The sequence below is a fragment of the Anomaloglossus baeobatrachus genome, chromosome 2 (genome assembly GCF_048569485.1).
Source record: "Anomaloglossus baeobatrachus isolate aAnoBae1 chromosome 2, aAnoBae1.hap1, whole genome shotgun sequence".
NCBI lineage: Eukaryota > Metazoa > Chordata > Amphibia > Anura > Aromobatidae > Anomaloglossus > Anomaloglossus baeobatrachus.
Window position 1 is genome coordinate 159646810 of NC_134354.1, and position 17597 is coordinate 159664406.

A 17597-nucleotide genomic window follows, 5' to 3' on the forward strand; every position below is an offset into this window, starting at 1 on the left:
AGGGTGTTGATATTCTTCTTATAGCATAGGCCATTTTTATGTAAAGCAACAATTCTTCTTTTTAGATCCTCAGAGAATTCTTTGCCATTAGGAGCCATGTTGAACTTCCAGTTACCAGTATGAGAGAGTGTGTGAGAGATACCACCAAACATAACCCAGCTGCTCCCCATTCACATCTGAGACCTTGTAACACTAATGAGTAACATGACACCGGGAAGGGAAAATAGCTAATTGAGCACAATTTGGCCATTTTCACTTAGTGGTGTACTCACTTTTGTTGCCAGTGGGTTATATATTTATTAATGGTTATGTGTTGAGTTAGAGGCCACGCCAAATTTACACTGTTACACAAGCTGTACACTGACTACATTGTTTCAGTGTCAGTATCAGTATGTTGTCCCATGAAAAGATATAATAAAATATTTACAAAAATATGAGGTGTGTACTCACTTTTCTATATACTGTATGTTCAATTATGTGAGTGGTCTACCATCCTTAAACTTAAGCCTGCTTTACACGTTACAATTAATCGTGCAATCGCATTTGTTGCCCGTGTCGCATAATGCTGTAACCCCCTGTCACACGTACTTACCTTCCAAACGACCTCGCTGTGGGCGGCGAACATCCACTTCCTGAAGGGGGAGGGATGTTCGGCGTCACAGCGACGTCACACAGCGGCCGGCCAATAGAAGCGGAGGGGCGGAGATGAGCGGGACGTAAACATCCCGCCCACTTCCTTCTTTCCGCATTGCCGGCGGGACGCAGGTAAGCTGCAGTTCATCGTTCCTAGGGTGTCACACGGAGCGATGTGTGCTGCCTCGGGAACAATGAACAACTGGACGCTCGATTTTTTTAAAATGAGCGACGTGTCAACGATGAACGAGAAGGTGAGTAGTTCTGCTCGTTCACCGTCACACGTAGCTGTCACACGCTACGATATCACTAACGATGCCGGATGTGCGTCACTAACGACGTGACCCCGCCTACATCTTGTTAGATATATCGTAGCGTGTAAAGCCCGCTTAAGGCCTCATCACTATAGATGTCACTGCCTGATCTCTATACTGGGGGCAATTTCTTTATATCCAGGCTCTTATGACTCCATCTATTACACAGTATTTATAAATTAGACTTTGTCCAATGAAACTCAGGTTCCCCATAAAGTGGATCCCGTGTTATGACTTCTGTTATAAACAGAAACCATGTAAATATTGGGTACAAAGCCAAGATATAATTTACTCTGTGTAATTACAAAAACGTTTACTATTGTCCAAACAGATATTAGCACACTGCCTGACGGTTTCAATAAGTAAGAAAGCCAGTGCTTAAGAGGAACAGTGACATTACATCAGACAGTTGCTACAGATTAACTGCCAAGTGATGAAACCATAAACATATCTTGATTTAAATCAGGTTAGGATTAGTTACAAAGTAAGTCCAAATTAGAGATGAGCCAACTTGTTCAAAAAATGTTCACCAATCTCAAATTCGGCACAAGCCTTGTCCATTCGGATTCGTTTTCAAAACCGCGAGCACTTGTCTCAAAAATCGCCAATGTTCAGCCGTGTTCGGTAACTGTAGTTGCACTAATGCTTTTCTTCTACGTTTTTACTACTTTGGCTAGAATAGTGGTGTTGTATGATGCGCGAGGGAGGGTGTGGGGAGCGCCAGGTGTTATAGTCTACGCAGGAATTTACCAATAAAGTTTTGTCAAAGCCAAATACCAGAAAGTATCAAAAGAGGCAAGGATCACAGTGTAAAAAAATGTGATAAAACTGCATACTAAAAACATACTCAACAATGCATGGAAAAATTGCAAGTAAAATCATTTAGCTAATAGGAGAAGAAATGCTTCAAAAAATCTGCAACATCAATAATTCACCAAATTTTACAAATATTGGTAAGCATAGTACTTATTTTAGGGTAAAATAGGCTTAGTTGACTTTTTTTTTCTTTATATTATATGTATGTGTACCTGTAGTAATTAGTTGTTAATGGTTGTTTGTTTTCAATTTTGGTACTAAATTGCAATATATTCACCAACCTCCTAAAGGGAACCAATCACCAGGATTTTCGTGTATAACCTAAAGCCAGTGCTATACTGGCACTATCAGGCTGATTCTCTACATACCTGTGGTGGTCAGCTTGGATGTTTAGGTTTTGAAATCCAAGAAAGTAAAGTTTATAAAATCACCAGCTTCTTGAGTGACAGCAGCCGAGGATCAGATAATATCTGGGGGGTATTCATACTTATCCCCTCCCCCTGTTAGAATTAGCATAAGTATTATACAATTGATTTAACTTTTCACTAACAGGACCTGTGTGAGGTCATACCCATATAACTTGGTATCAGCTTTGTTGGCTGAGGCCCCGCCCTTTCTGGTCACATGGGTATGACCTAGTGATTTTATAAACTTTACTTTCTTGGATTTCAAAACCTATACATCTGAGCTGACCACTACAGGTATGTAGAGAATCAGCCTGATAGTGCCAGTATAGCACTGGCTTTAGGTTATATACAAAAATCCTGGTGATTGGTTCTCTTTAAGCATAATAATTTATGTCTTAACCCCTTCTTTGGGAATTGTTACCCATTAACCCAAAAAAACAACTCAACAAAACACAAAAACCTCACCAAATATTAATCGTGGGAACATAACCTAAAAAGGGAACATATCATGTAAAAAAACCGCTATAAACCTGTAGATATGGGGTTCATCTGCAGGTTAATAGCATTCTGACTCCTGGCCTCCACACTGAGAGCCCTTCTGCTTTGAGAACATGATTGAGATTAGGGTTCGCCCACACTGCCCTATAACTCTGACGAGTGCAGTGTGAGAAAAAAGTAAATGCACTTGGACCAATATTAGTCAGTGAGTCAGTGTAGATCTGCAATTTTTTTTTCTCAGCAGTATTTGGCTTGAGGAAAATAAAATCAGAGAGCTCTAGGGCGCATAACCAAAAGGGCCAGGATTTCTGATCATGTGCACTGAGCCTAGACCTGGCGTCTGAGGTGGTGACAATGGAGACAGGTACGCGTTTCACAGCTGGGCATTGAATAGCCTGTTAGCATACCCCTGTGGGCGTGCTAAAATGCAAAGAGGGCGGACTAGTTTGGAGAAATAACGCCCTTGCGACTAGCCCTCGACCTCATTAGCATATCATAAAGGATCTTTAGAAATACTTTTTCTAAAGATCTTTTTATGTACTGTATGCTAGTATATACTGGGACAGTTAGGCAGAGATTAGCAATATACACCCAGAACTGCTCGTGGTTCTGGATGGATATTGGACCTGACAGGTTCCCTTAAAGAAACATTACCCCCTTTGTACTTGTGCTACAAATCTGTGTGCTAAAAATATCACATGCTCTGATTTTATTATAAGGAATCATATTATGCAATGGCGTATTTACCTTTATTTTAGCATTGTTCTTTTGATTCTGTTCTTGCAGTTGTCTGTTTTATCATCAGTGGAAAGTATATTTCTGTCACGAACACCTGCACAGAATACAGTTAGAGTTAGATGACTGTTCACACTTCAGTAATTGAAATCAGAAGTTTCAAGGTCAAGAACACGTGACATATTCAGATGTGGAAAGTAATCAGGAACTTGAGGCAGCTGCGCGTGTGACAATCATTTTGCAAGGTTTGTTGAAGTACAAACAGGATGTCTTGTGCCCTGGTTACAAAATACGCAGGATGGCTAACCAACATAAATCATGTGTACCGCGGGCACAAGCGTGACACGGGCTTTACTTACACTGTTAGTTTTCTGGAGAAAAAGTAGAAATTCCAATTGATATAAAACTTCTTATCTTCTGAGTTTGTAATAAAAAAATGATTTCCCTTGTATATGTAGTCGAAAAACAAATCAAATATTATAATTGGGTGTCTGTTTTTATTAAGAATAAATAAACTAGTCTGAGTCCTCTATTTCCAGCCTCCTCAAGGCCACTTTCACATGTCCATCAAAAACGATCATGTTTTTCACGGCCATGTTGAATGTGCGTATGGCCATCCGTGTGCCGTGATTTCGGTACACTAGTAATCACTGTGTGCTATCTGTAATAGCAGATGGAGAGCTGGAACTTTTTACTCACTTCTGTCCTCGCTGCTGGAGTCTCCGGCACTAATGCTTTCAGGTCCGCGGTGCAGTGAATATTCGTAAGCATAATGAGCAGACCTGGAAGCACCTGACAGCAGCGCCGAAGACAGCAGCGCTATGAGTATAGAAAATCATTTTAATTCAAAGACACGTGTTATCTCCAGTACATGTCACACGGATCACAGTAGTGTGTGGTCCATGTGACATCAGTGCTGCCGGAGAAAAATGCACTCACAGTCCTTGTGAAAACAGATGTGTGCCCAGGCCCATTCATTTTAATGGGTCTGCATATGTCTGTGTCTCCGGTACATATGAAAACAGACGTCATACGCACCGGAATCACTGACATGTGAAGGGGGCCTAAAAAGGAGCTTGTAGGTGTTATTCCGTAATGAGAATTGAGAGCATATGATTATGATTGGAGAGCTACTCTTATGGGTGCACTCACATCCATCCCTTTGCAGGTTATACTATACTTATTACTTAAAGTAAATAGCTTCTCTTGGTGACAGAAACTATTTAACGATAACCAATCAGTACATTTACTACATTTGTAGTGGAATGGCTATATAGGCTCATGTATGCCAATATATAGAGAAATCCAACGTGCAATGAAAAATTTCCCAAAGAAGTCATATGCAAAACAGAGTAGAATTGCACTGAGGGTGTGCTTATGCACTTAACACTAGAAGTCCCAGAGAGGGGTCATTTAACATTTCTTCCTTTGGAATCCAGAGATGGGTCGAATGACCTGAAGGATTTTAGCTAACATCCTATAATCACCGTCTTTTGTTCTGTAATTAAGGCCATTACTGTCACACCACAGGAGGTTGTTGTTTTCCATTGAGTTTAGCCATTTAGTTTCTAGTTAGTTCTATTCAGTTTGGACTAAGGGTCATTTGACCCTCTTTCGGGACTTCAGTGGGTAACTCAAAATTTCTGGGACTTCTAGTGTTAAAGGGGTTATCCAGGACTTTTTGTTTTCTATTTAGCTATGCACTTATCAGCAGGTAGCTGCTAACTACCTGCCTTTTCTGCTGTGCGAACAGCTCAGAGTGGTTATAGACTTTGGGTAGCGATTCTCCTACTTACTGTGTTGTTATGTTGACAGTGTCATTCCTTCTCAGCCTAACACAGTGGATTAGAGCTGTCAGTCAACACAACGTTGGCGGTGACAGTACAGAGCGGAAGAGAAGGAACTGCTCTGTTAACGTGACATCACAGGAAGTTGGAGACTCGCTGCCAAGAGCAGCAGAACAGACAGATATTTGGCAACTACTTGCTGATAAGTTCTCAGCCCCATAGGAAAAAAATAAAGTCCTGGATAAGCCCTTATACATGTTTTCCAGGTGCAATGACTCCCACCAGTGCACTTCAGGACTGATTTGCATATAACTCCTACTCTAGATTTTTCGTGACTGGTACATCAGATCATCTCTATATCTTTTTTTTATCCATACAGGTATTTCCGTATGTAAAAACCTGCTGAAAATGTTAACTTCAAAAATTTCCGTGAACTGTTTTCAATCTCTATTTCCAAGTGGCACAATATGCAAATCTAATCAAGCATTAAACATTAAAAGACCATGATAATAATAATAATATTTATTTCTATAGCGCCAACATATTCCGCAGCGCTTTACAATTCAGGAGGATCATATACAAACAAGTAACAGTTATAGAAGATACAATATTTAAAGGAAAAAAAGGCAACCCTGCTCGTGAGAGCTTACAATCTATAATGAGATGGTGGGGGCAAGGTACAAGTGCTTATTTACAATGACAATCCAGCCATCTCAAGGAAATGTGGGATAGATAATGGCTTCCTGGACCAGTTGGCCAGAGCCTTGAGATGCATTTGGGTGCCATGGAGTTTGACGTGGGGTTATTTTCTGATAAGTTGTGGAGGGATTAGGTGAAATTAGTTCGGCTAGGGAGTGTGAGAGGCCGCCCTAAAAAGATGCGTTTATATACAACTATAAAATATAGATGTGAAATCATAATTTCATGATCAACTAAATCCAGTTTCCTGTGTGAACAAAGAAATTAAGAATGAAATGTATCAACACTGCTGCTGTAAAAAAAAAAAAACAAAAGAGGGGTAGTAGGTCATTTTAACCAATTTCAGCTATGACATTTCACAGCGTCTCTGGCACATGAGTTGAGGAATCTGATTGGTTCTTATGTGAAACTACTCCACTGTTCAGTATGAAACGGCATCTACATAATTAACAACATTTGTTAATTAGTACTAGTTGATGCACTTTTCATGATCTTTGGGGAGATGCCGTACTCGCATTACACAAGAACATAGTAGCCAAAATTATAATTCAACCTTCAACCAAAGTTTGACCATATTTTGCATGTTACTTACAAAAGTATATCTCATTTAATGTGGTTGTAATGCGTACAAATGTATTAGTTGGATTCAACACCTGTCACAACGAGGTTTTTGCAGGCATCGCCAACTGTCATGGTGGCATCAGGATCTGTGAAGACAACAGATTCTAACACTTCTAACTTCTCTGATTCTCTGATGAGTGCAGGAATACTCGGGCGTTGACCCACATACTTGTAGTTCATAAACAGGCTAGGAAGAGTTACTCCCTGCTTCTTAATTGCATGCTGAGAGGTAGGTAGTCACATTCTCTACTCTGATATATATACTGGTTGAACAATTCTATTAGTGCCAGCTATAGCTAGTCTATACTGGTCTGGAGAGGTAGTATGAGCCAGACTTACTGGTGGTTGTAGTACTTTGTTGCTGTGAAAGGTTGTGGTGTTAACCCTTGTTGTCCATTTGTTGCTGCCTTACTTCTCTTGCTTTTCTCCTTATTCTCTTACTGCTTGTTCCTTTGAGTTTGCAGTGTGTCTAAGATTTGTTTTTTCCCTGTCTATCTTTATCGCTGGTGCCATTGCTGTCTTGCACCTTCTTTCCAGGGAGGGGGAACAGATTAGTCCTGGTCAGGAGAATAGCCAGGAATGAGACTCAGGCATCCTCACCATGAAGAGCAACCCTGAGGTTAAGGATAGCCTTGGGTCCTTTAGCGTGACTGTGGCACCCCTGAGGCTGCCGTCGCCACAGAGGTACTGCACCTCAGTTAGAAGTGTGGTGCCCCATTCTGGATAAGAAAGAGGTCATCTACCGGTTCACATACCAAAAGACCTGCAGACACCCAATTATTAGCTCACACATTAGATCAAGGCTGGGGCAGGTCCCATAATGCATTGCGACTAGTAATCTGGTTATGGCACTTAATCCCCGTGCACTAGATCTAGAACCAGGGAAGAGGGGGAGGAGCTTAGTGGGTGAGCAGTCTGAGGTAAAATGGGCGGAGCTAAGTTTGAAAGTTGACAGTTGACCGTTGACAGTCAGAGGGAGGGAGGAGACTGACGAGGAGTGGGGACCCTTGGGGTCCTGCTCGGCTCTGAGGAGACTAAAGAGAGAAACCAAGCGACTTAGGGGCAGAGTGGGTCAGACCCCCTATAATTGTATTTGACAAGCAACAGCTTAAGTTGAGGGATTGGTCGCAAGCGGGGTCCCAATCTCTAGGTTAGGACGATACTTCAACACTGTGATACTAGTAACACCGGAGGCCAGGGTGGCTGTATACACTTTTGGGCCACAAGAAGCACACGAATCTGTTGGAAGGGGGTCACAGAGGACCCGAGAGCCAGGCAGGCAGAAATCCCTTTAAAGGTTCCCGGAGGGAGCCATGCAGGCAACACTCCCACTAGAGGTCCGACAGGAGGGTGAAAGTCAGCGCAGAGAGGCGGCCAAGAAAGGCAAACAAAATGGAGAACTGGTACTGGCCTCGGACTTATTCGAGATCAGTGGTTGCCCATCACTGAGGATCCAAGCATACCGTGGTGGACTAATCTGGCTGTAAACTGAGAATCGGTACAGTGAGTAAAAGACTGTTATTGCAAAGCCACAGTGTCGCCGCCATTCCTCCTGCGTCACAGCCTGCCCTCATAGACCTTTCATTTAATCAACGGTTATCTCGGGGCCTCACTCTACCTGTGGGGAGTAAAACACCTCAGCTGTGCCCTCATCACCTGCTCCGGGAAACATACTGTGCAGCAGCGGCTCACATAGCCGCAAAAAACACAGGTGGCATCACGGACTTTATTCCACTGTAAATATATTATTATTATTATTATTATTATTAATAATAATAATTACAGCGCCATTTATTCTATGGCGCTTTACATGTGAAAGGGGTATGATATGATACAATCATCATCTCCTTTCTTTAAAGACACCACCAGCGTCACGGAGCCTAACCCTGCCACCACTGACGTCCCCGGACTAGTCTGGCCCGGTTCCGAGTACCCCCGGCCCTGGAGTGGTCGTGTCATGAGGGATAGTATGGGAGCCGCCTGTCCCTCGCTATCCTGCAGTCACATTGTGACACCACCATATTTCTTGTTGAGTTACTTTTTAGGGCTGGATTGGGGGTTTGCAGAGTACATAGTTGCTATTGCAGGTAGGGGCAATTGGGAGTAGGGGAAAAATATAGTAATACAAAAACTTGCCAACTTAACATAAAATATTTCCTCATAGATTGTAAGATCTTGTGATATATTTTGCCTTGTTAATTAGTTACTATATAATGTCTGATTTTGCCAATTGATGTAACCTACAAATTGTAACTTGCTGCAGAATATGTTGGTGCTGTATAAAGATTACTATTATTAGAATCCTATTATAATAAATAACTACTGTATACTGCACAATATAATGTATATATATATATTTTTACTATTTGTATGTAACAACATACAGTAGATGGATGCATTATTCCAGACTACAAACAAAAGTCTACTAATGTATAATGTCATTATAAACACCAAAAACACATTGCATAGAGACAGATCTAGTGTAAGTGCTATGGATATTTGGCATAAGTGACATGAGATATACAAGAAGAATACAAAATGCTACTTTTTGGAACAATTGCAATCATTTTTGGAAACACTATTACTGTACTCTGGCTACAACACTCCCTTCTGACTTACTAATATATAGCCACTTATTTTTCTTCTTTAAAATCAATAAAAAATGAATCTTAGCATATGGTGAGAAGGAACAGTACCAGCGCTGTCTGGATAAGAAGGAAAAACAGCACTGTTCTAAACAAAAAGTGTTAAGAAAACCCTCCCGCAGGCTAAGAAATGCCCTTGCGTCACTTTAAACAAAAGATACACTGTAGTTAGAATGACTTGTTTTACACGAAATGTCCCTTTAAATGTTGTCAGTCCTAGGGGCACATATTGGGGAAAAGATACAATTACATTAGGGTTGGTGTTTTCTTAGGGACAAGCCAAATGTCTGAAGGCTCCAACACTCTGGAACCGTATGATGATCTGTGCTTGGAGGCTTCCTATGGCACCAGCCACATGTGCGCATCATCTGACTGTATGAATATAGTGTACTTTTTTTTTTTGCAGTCTTTTTGACCGTAATCAGCTATTCAGTCAGACAGCCTACATGATTGTTCTTTCTGTAGCACAGACATACCCTGGAGACTTTGTACAACAGATCATTTGAAGATGTGAAGATAGTTTTACAGATGGAGCCCAATGGAGGGTGAACAGCTTTGAACCCAACTTTTTTTGATATGCCCTATATTGAGAGTTGAAGTGGCAAATGTCACAGCACTATTAAAAAAGGTCCACCTTTGTCACGCATTGTGCAAAGCTGTTCATAGTTCTCTGCTGGCGCTCCACAGTAACTGGCATACATGCTGCACTGCAGTGCGCTCCTCTGCGACAATATAGGTCAGGCGTGTTTAGCATTACCACTGGTATGGTCTCACACAGCTTGTCAGTGATGTGTACACTGATAATATATGCTGTGTCTCTACGGGGGGGGGCTGCATTACGCTCATGCTGTGCTTGAAATAATCAGCCCAGTGAATGTTAGTTTTGTGGTCACTTTTATGTAATTAACGGGGTTGTCCACTACTGGCATGGATTAATGTACTATGTTTTAATTGATTTCAATACAGAAGGAATTTGATTTTAGTCTTTTGAATAAATAGTCATACCCTATGAACTTTTCCATATTTTATCACGTTACACCCAGAAACTTAAATGTTTTTTATTGTCCTTTTATGTGATATACCCAGACAAGATAGCCAGTATTAGCTAACATGATATATGGTTTTCTAAATTATTTAACAATATTAATCTGAAAATTGTGACTTGCATTTGTATTCAGGCCCTTGTGGTCTGATACCCCTAAATAAAGTCCGGAGTAACTACCGTAATTGCCTCCAGAAGTCACCTAATTAGTAAATTGAGTCCACTTATGTGTAATTTATTTTCAGTTTAACTACAACTGTTCTGTGAAGGCCTCAGTTTGTTTAAAAAAATTAGGGATCAAACAGCATCATGAAAACCAAGGAACACACCGGACAGGTCAGGGATTACTTTGTAAAGAATTCTAAAACAGGATTAAGTTCTAAAAAAGTAGCCCAAGCTCTGATCGTGGCATGTAGCACTGTTTAATCCCAAGCAAGGAGAACACTAATAAGAAAAGCAGGCAAGATGCTCATGGTCACTCTGGAGGAACTGCAAAGATCTACAGCCCAGAAGGGAGAATCTGTCCACAGGACTACAATTGTATTCTCCGCAGTTTCTCTCACATATATTTGCTACTTTGTATTGGTACAGTATATCACATAAAATGCTAATAAAATATATTTAAGTTTGTGTGTAACAAAAAAAGTTGAAACGTTCATGGGGTAGGAATACTTTTTCAATGCACTGTATATTTGAGGTGCTAGAGGAACTTTTTCTCTAGTACTACGTTCACAAGTTCAGAGTCAGTAAGTGTTCCTTTCAACACTCTACTAATATGGGATAAAGTTGCCTATGGAATCTGCAATGAGAATTTGAAGCAATCAATGATGAGCAATCTACCTACATTACCACTCTGCTCACTAACACATCACTTAGTGTGGTAGTGTGTGTAACCCAATTCCGCCTGCCCAAACTCCTGCTCTTCAGCACATCCCCACTCAGACTCTGATAGCAATAAATAGAGGAGTAGTGGTCAGGGTCCCCACAACACTGTACAATGAATTTCATTCTCTAGCATAAACAGACACACTGTTGGCCGAAGTTTTAGGAGGCACAATTAGCCAACATAAAACAAAAAAATTGTCTGCACTTCCTAACAGACAAGTGCGACCAGTTGCAAATTGAACATAAAATATATACAACTGCACTCTAATGCGCTAAGGTATGCAAACTTTGAATTTAGGGGACAGGCTATTTTAGATTATAGGATGTACTGAAAATGCATGTAAAAAATGCATAAAAAATGCATAACAAATGCGGAAAAAATGCACATTACACAGTAATACTCCATACCACCTGCCAGCACCCTACTACTCCCTACCACCTGCCTGCACAGTAATACTACATTTCCCCTACCTGCACAGTAATACTTCCTACCACCTGCTACCACAGTACTACTTCCTCCTACCTGCCTACACACTAACACTCTATAAGAAGACCAAAACAAGTGGTAACCTATTGAAATAGATATATTGATAGAGGGAACCACTCAGAAAAAAGGACCAAAAAGATACATTGTAAAATACAAAGATATTTATTAATACAAAAGTGAACAGGTGCACAATGGTGGCAAAACAGAAAAACTCTATCCAGCCCAGATACATGCAAATTCTGGATATACCTTTATTTTGGACCTCTCCTTTTCTGAAATTTGTAGGTTATGACAGTAACACTCTATACCTCCTGCCTTCACAGTAATACTCCCTACCACCTGCTACTACAGTATAACTCCCTACACCTGCCTGTATAGTAATAATCCCTATACCTGCCTGTATAGTAATACTCTCTACCACCTCCCTGCACAGTAATACTGCCCACCACAATAATATGTCCTCCTACCTGCCTACACACTAACACTCTATACCACCTGCCTGCACAGTAAACTCCCTAACACTTGTCTGCACAGTTATACTCCCTATCACCCTCTTGCACAGTAATACTCCCTACCACCCTCTTGCACAGTAATACTCCCTAAAACCTGCCTGCACAGTTATACTCTATCCCTCATGCCTGCACAGTAATACTCCCTACCACTCTCCTGCACAGTTATACTGTATACCTCCTGCCTGCACAGTAATACTCCCTACCACCCTCTTGCACAGTAATACTCCCTACCACCCTCCTGCACAGTAATACTCCCTACCACCCTCCTGCACAGTAATACTCCCTAAAACCTGCCTGCACAGTTATACTGTATCCCTTGTGCCTGCACAGTAATACTCTCTACCACTCTCCTGCACAGTAACACTCCCTACCACTCTCCTGCATAGTAATACTCCCTACCACTTGCCTGTACAAGAATCAATGCATTTTCTAGCAGATGCTATATGACATGGGATTACCATCTCCCAGGGTGAATGCGGTGCTGTACACCAACACATCTAAATATACAAAGGCCCTGGGTCTTTCTTACCAAGTTTCTGAGTTATTGAGTATTAAAACTGAATCAAAAACATATAAAAATATTGGTCAGCATGCATTTTTAATAAGTAAGTGTATGGATAGTCATTTAATTGACCCACCGTGCTTTTGGTCAAGAAAAATGACATCTCCCCAAAAAGTCCCAAAAACCAACCTAATCACTGTGAGTGAATGACAGGGTCACACGTGTGAATGCGCATGGATAACAGGAAAGAGGCCTGAGGGGGAGTAACACAGTGCGAAACATTACCTTGCTGCAGCTGCTGTACACTACCAAAACATTTGGCTTCCTCTTTGGCAGTAGTGCCTGCTACACATTCTCTTTAAAAGACTTAATAGGCAAATTTAATAAAGAATAATGGAGGTAGACTTATAGTTCAAAAATAAGAACCATGTTAAGAATCAAAAAGAATAGATGTGTATGATATTAATAAAGAGCAGACTCTTGAAAGCAGAATATTCCGATTTTAGGCCAATCACTAAGTCAACACTAATTGCTATGTAGACGGCACAAGCCCCGGAGCCCAGTGATTGGCTGCAGCGGTTACCTGCTCTGTTGTTTTGATATCATAACTACCGGTACATATAGTAAACAAAGAATAGAGCAATGACTATAGGACATCAATAGCCCCCGGAGTGGCAATGCTGCATTTCTTATTTTAAACATCTAGAATAAAAATAATTGCCGGACAACAAAGTTTGGTATTAACTTAGGAGAATGTACAAAGAATGCAAAAATAAAATAATTAAAAATTGTCTTCTTACTAATACTGGTCCAATATGTGTCATAACTCCTACTATTTTGAGTTCACATTTTAGCCAAAACCATAGAGAACAATGATATATGATTTATCTGTGAACTTTCATTTATGATATATCAGGCCAGCCGATTCGGAAATCCGGGAAATTATTTTCAGATCATTTTGTTTGTCTTAAGGTGAAAAGTGGAAATGAGAACAGTTTGATAATATTTTCATGTATGATTATTAACCCTAAAATTCTGGAAATCTGGATACGATTGATTACAGATAGATAGACAGACAGATAGATACAACCATCACACATGCAAAAATATAATAAATAATTTATTTTAACTAATATATATATAAAGAAATGGAAATAAATAATATACTACATATTCATATGGTTGGAGCTAGCTATCTATCTTTCTAGATATAATATATACCGTAAGTTATTGCTCACTATCTAATTTATATGTATATAAACTGTCTCTCTCCCAGTCTCTGTATGTGTGTCGCTGTCTTTCTGTCGCTCTGTCTGTCTCTTTCCTTGTCTGTCTGTGTCTATGTCTCTGTCTGTCTATTTCTCTGTATTTGTATCAGTCTATCTGTCTAATCTCTGTGTCGTCTCTATGTGTGTGTCTGTCTGTCTCTCTCTTTCCCCATCTGTCTCTTTCCCCATCTGTCTCTTTGCCCATCTGTCTCTTTCCAGGTCTGTCTCTTTTCCAAGCTGTCTCTTTGCCCGGCTTTCTCTTTGCCCGGCTTTCTCTTTCCAGGGCTGTCTCTTTCCAGAGCTGTCTCTTTCCCGATCTGTCTCTTTCCCGGTTTATTGCGGGCTTTACACGAGACGAGCTATTGTGCGATGCATCGCCGGGGTCACGGTTTTCGTAATGCACATCCGGCATCGTTCACGACGTCGTCTCGTGTGACACCTCTGAGCGATGCAGAATCACTCACAAATCATGAGTCGTGTACTTGTCGCTGAGTTGTTAAAAATTGTTTATTTAACATGGCGCCGGTTGTTCATCGTACCCGGGGCAGCACACATCGCTTCGTGTGACACCCCGGGAACGATGAACAAAGCTTACCTGCGTCCCGCGACACCCGCCGGCTATGCTGAAGGAAGGAGGTGGGCGGGATGTCTACGTCCCACTCATCTCCGCCCCTCCGCTTCTATTGAACGGCTGCTGTGTGACGTCGCTGTGACGACGAACGTCCCTCCCCCTTCAGGAAGTGGATGTTCGCCGCCCACAGCGAGGTCGCTCACCAGGTAAGTACGTGTGATGGCGGTTTAACGACTTTGTGCGCCATGGGCAACTAATTGCCCGTGACGCACAAACGACGAGGGTGGGTACGATCGCTCGTGCAATCGCACGATAGCTCGTATCGTGTAAAGCCTGCATGTCTCTTTCCCGGTCTGTCTTTTTCCCGGTCTGTTTTTTTCCCGGTCTGTCTCTTTGATGTCTGTCTGTTTGACCGTCGGTCTCTTTGCAGGTCAGTTTCTTTCTAGGTCTGTCTCTTTGCCCGTCTGTCTCTTTGCCCGTCTGTCTCTTTGCCCGTCTGTCACTTTGCCCGTTTGTCTCTTTCCAGGGCTGTCTCTTTCCAGGGCTGTCTCTTTCCAGGGCTGTCTCTTTGCCTGGCTGTCTCTTTCCCCGGCTTTCTGTTTCCAGTCTGTCTCTTTCCCCGTCTATCCATTCCAGGGCTGTCTCTTTGACCGTCGGTCTCTTTGCCCATCTGTCTCTTTCTAGGTCTGTTTCTTTCTAAGCTCTTTGCCCGTCTGTCTCTTTGTCCGTCTGTCTCTTTGCCCGTCTGTCTCTTTGACTGTCTATCTCTTTGCCCATCTGTCTTTCCAGGGCTGTCTCTTTCCAGGGCTGTCTCTTTCCATTGCTGTCTCTTTGCTCGGCTGTCTCTTTGCCCAGCTGTCTCTTTGCCCAGCTGTCTCTTTCCAGGGCTGTCTCTTTCTGTCTCTATCTCGGTCTCTTTCCCCGTCTGTCTCTGTGTTTTTCTGTCTCTCTCTCACACATAAGCTTTTTATACTAACAGTTTATTTTGTTCCTATAGCAACCACTGACAGTTGCTATTAATAACTATAGCTCCCACCTCCATTCAGTTTAATGGCAGCAGGATTTTTGGAGAGTAATTGTAAAGCGCGGAGTTAAATTTTGCCGCCCAAACATAGTCTATGACGTTCCTTGAGTCACATGGAGTGTCTGTGCAAAATTTCGTGATTGTAAAAACGACGGTGCGGATTCCTTTAGCAGACATACACACATCCATACACACACACATACACTCAGCTTTATATATTTTATATATATATATATATATATATATATAAATCAAGTTGTGAAAAATAAATTATATATTATATATTTGTATGAGTGATAATGTAGGGTTGTATATATCTATCTATCTAGATATAATATAGACAGACAAAGAGACAGGGAAGAAAGAGACAGGAAATAGACAGGGCAAGAGACAGACAGGGAAAGAGAGATAGAGAGACAGATAGGGAAAAGATAGAGAGACAGACAGGGAAAGAGAGATAGAGAGACAGATAGGGAAAAGATAGAGAGACAGACAGGGAAAGAGATAGAAAGATAGAGAGGGAGACAGACAGGGACTGGGAGAGAGATAGAGATACAGTTACTATCCCGGGCAACGGCGGGTACTACAGCTAGTAATATACTGTGTATATATATATATATATATATATATATATATATATATATATATACATTATAAAGCATTATTTTTATTGTTGCAAATTCCACAGCAAAGGGTTGTAGGTATGTGATTGCTCACCTATGTACAGGCATTTCAGTCTGACCGTAATATGTGTTGTTGGGCAATGTTAATATAGTCTGTCAAAAATGTGTCTCAGCATACAGCTCAAAATGGTCAAAAATAACTACAAACATTATACAGCATGTATACACATGGTCAGATAGACAAATGCAATTATGGGTTTCCTATGGAGACACATTGGGGAGTATATACAGTAATGTATGAACCTGAAGACACTAACAAGGCAGGAATGCAGTACCAAGTTCCTAAAGAGTAGACGTATTATAATGTAATTTTACAATGAATAATTTACGACTACAAACTGCTAGAATATTACAGAATATTCCCAGCTGCATTATATACATATCTCTTCTACCAAACTTGACAAATGCCTTGCTTCTTAATACATTTTTGTAGCTAGTGGCATCGCAACCAATGATGAAACCAGAGATAAAACAGAAAGAAATATAAAAGCGAGAAAGTGGAGATAATAAAGCTCATCAGTTATCATGTGCCAGCCAATGCTTACCAGCTCTGTCACTCCGTAGTGGGTCAGACGGTCTTGTCATCTTGTCACAAAGTAAGAGCAGAAAAAAATAGGAAGGACAGGAAATTAAATTATTTTTTTGCAACTGAATTGTTCTCAGCTATTGCAGCTCTAGAGGTGGGGTCTGAGAAAGGAAGACGTAACTGAAGATTTGTGTGTTCAGTTACGCTTTGCATCGAGGGCTAGACTATCTTTAATACTCATAGTACTGTAACAGGAAACAGTTTAGCCACAAACCTTAGGTTTTTAAAAGGGCATTGCAAAAAAGGGTATTTCTAAAAATCTATACGTTAATTAATAAGCATTGTGAAAACAAAAAATATGCAATACAATGAAATTATATATTTTTTAACAAAGTTAATACTTAATAATACTAAAGAGCTAGCACTAACCCCGATCTCTGCGACCTCTGCCGCATAAGGTAAAGCCATACAGTCATTGTACAGTATAATGAGTACGTAGGTGGCATTCCGGTTACAAATTTTGCACTGACGCCCATTTACTGTCTTCTTGTTATCGTTTTACTACAACTAATTTCTTGTAACCTGTGTCGTTGGCATTATTTCTCTTTATTAACCAATTCTAAATATAAATAGATATGGATATTTTCTGGTCCAGAGTATAAATAGGGTTACATGAAATACAGAAACATACCTAAATCTGTGCACCATAGCTAAGAAGTATTTGTTTTTTTTGTTGTTTCATTTTCCTAAGCCTTGTTGTTGTGTCACGCTCCCCGGGACCCCTGTCCAGCTCCCCGGCTCCCCTGCCACGCTCCCCGGCTTCCCTGGCTCGCTCCCCGGCTCCTCTGTCCGGCGTTCCCCGCTCCACAGCCTCCAGGCCTCCTCACCTAGGATCCCCAGGCGTCCCGGTCCCCGCTCACAGCGTCCGCCGGCAGCTTCGCT

The 17597-nt window shown here is 41.2% G+C and overlaps 1 protein-coding gene across 1 annotated transcript in view; it reads right to left on the minus strand.

Annotated features, from left to right (window-relative positions):
• P2RY8 (P2Y receptor family member 8) overlaps positions 1 to 16844 on the minus strand; it is an 85698-nt gene extending 68854 nt beyond the window's left edge. The window contains exons 1-2 of the mRNA XM_075333464.1: positions 16675 to 16844; positions 3416 to 3500 (exon numbers count right to left, since the gene is read on the minus strand). The gene's annotated coding sequence lies outside the window, so the exon portion shown is untranslated. The remainder of the gene's footprint in view (positions 1 to 3415; positions 3501 to 16674) is intronic.
• Between the last annotated feature and the right edge of the window lie 753 nt (positions 16845 to 17597).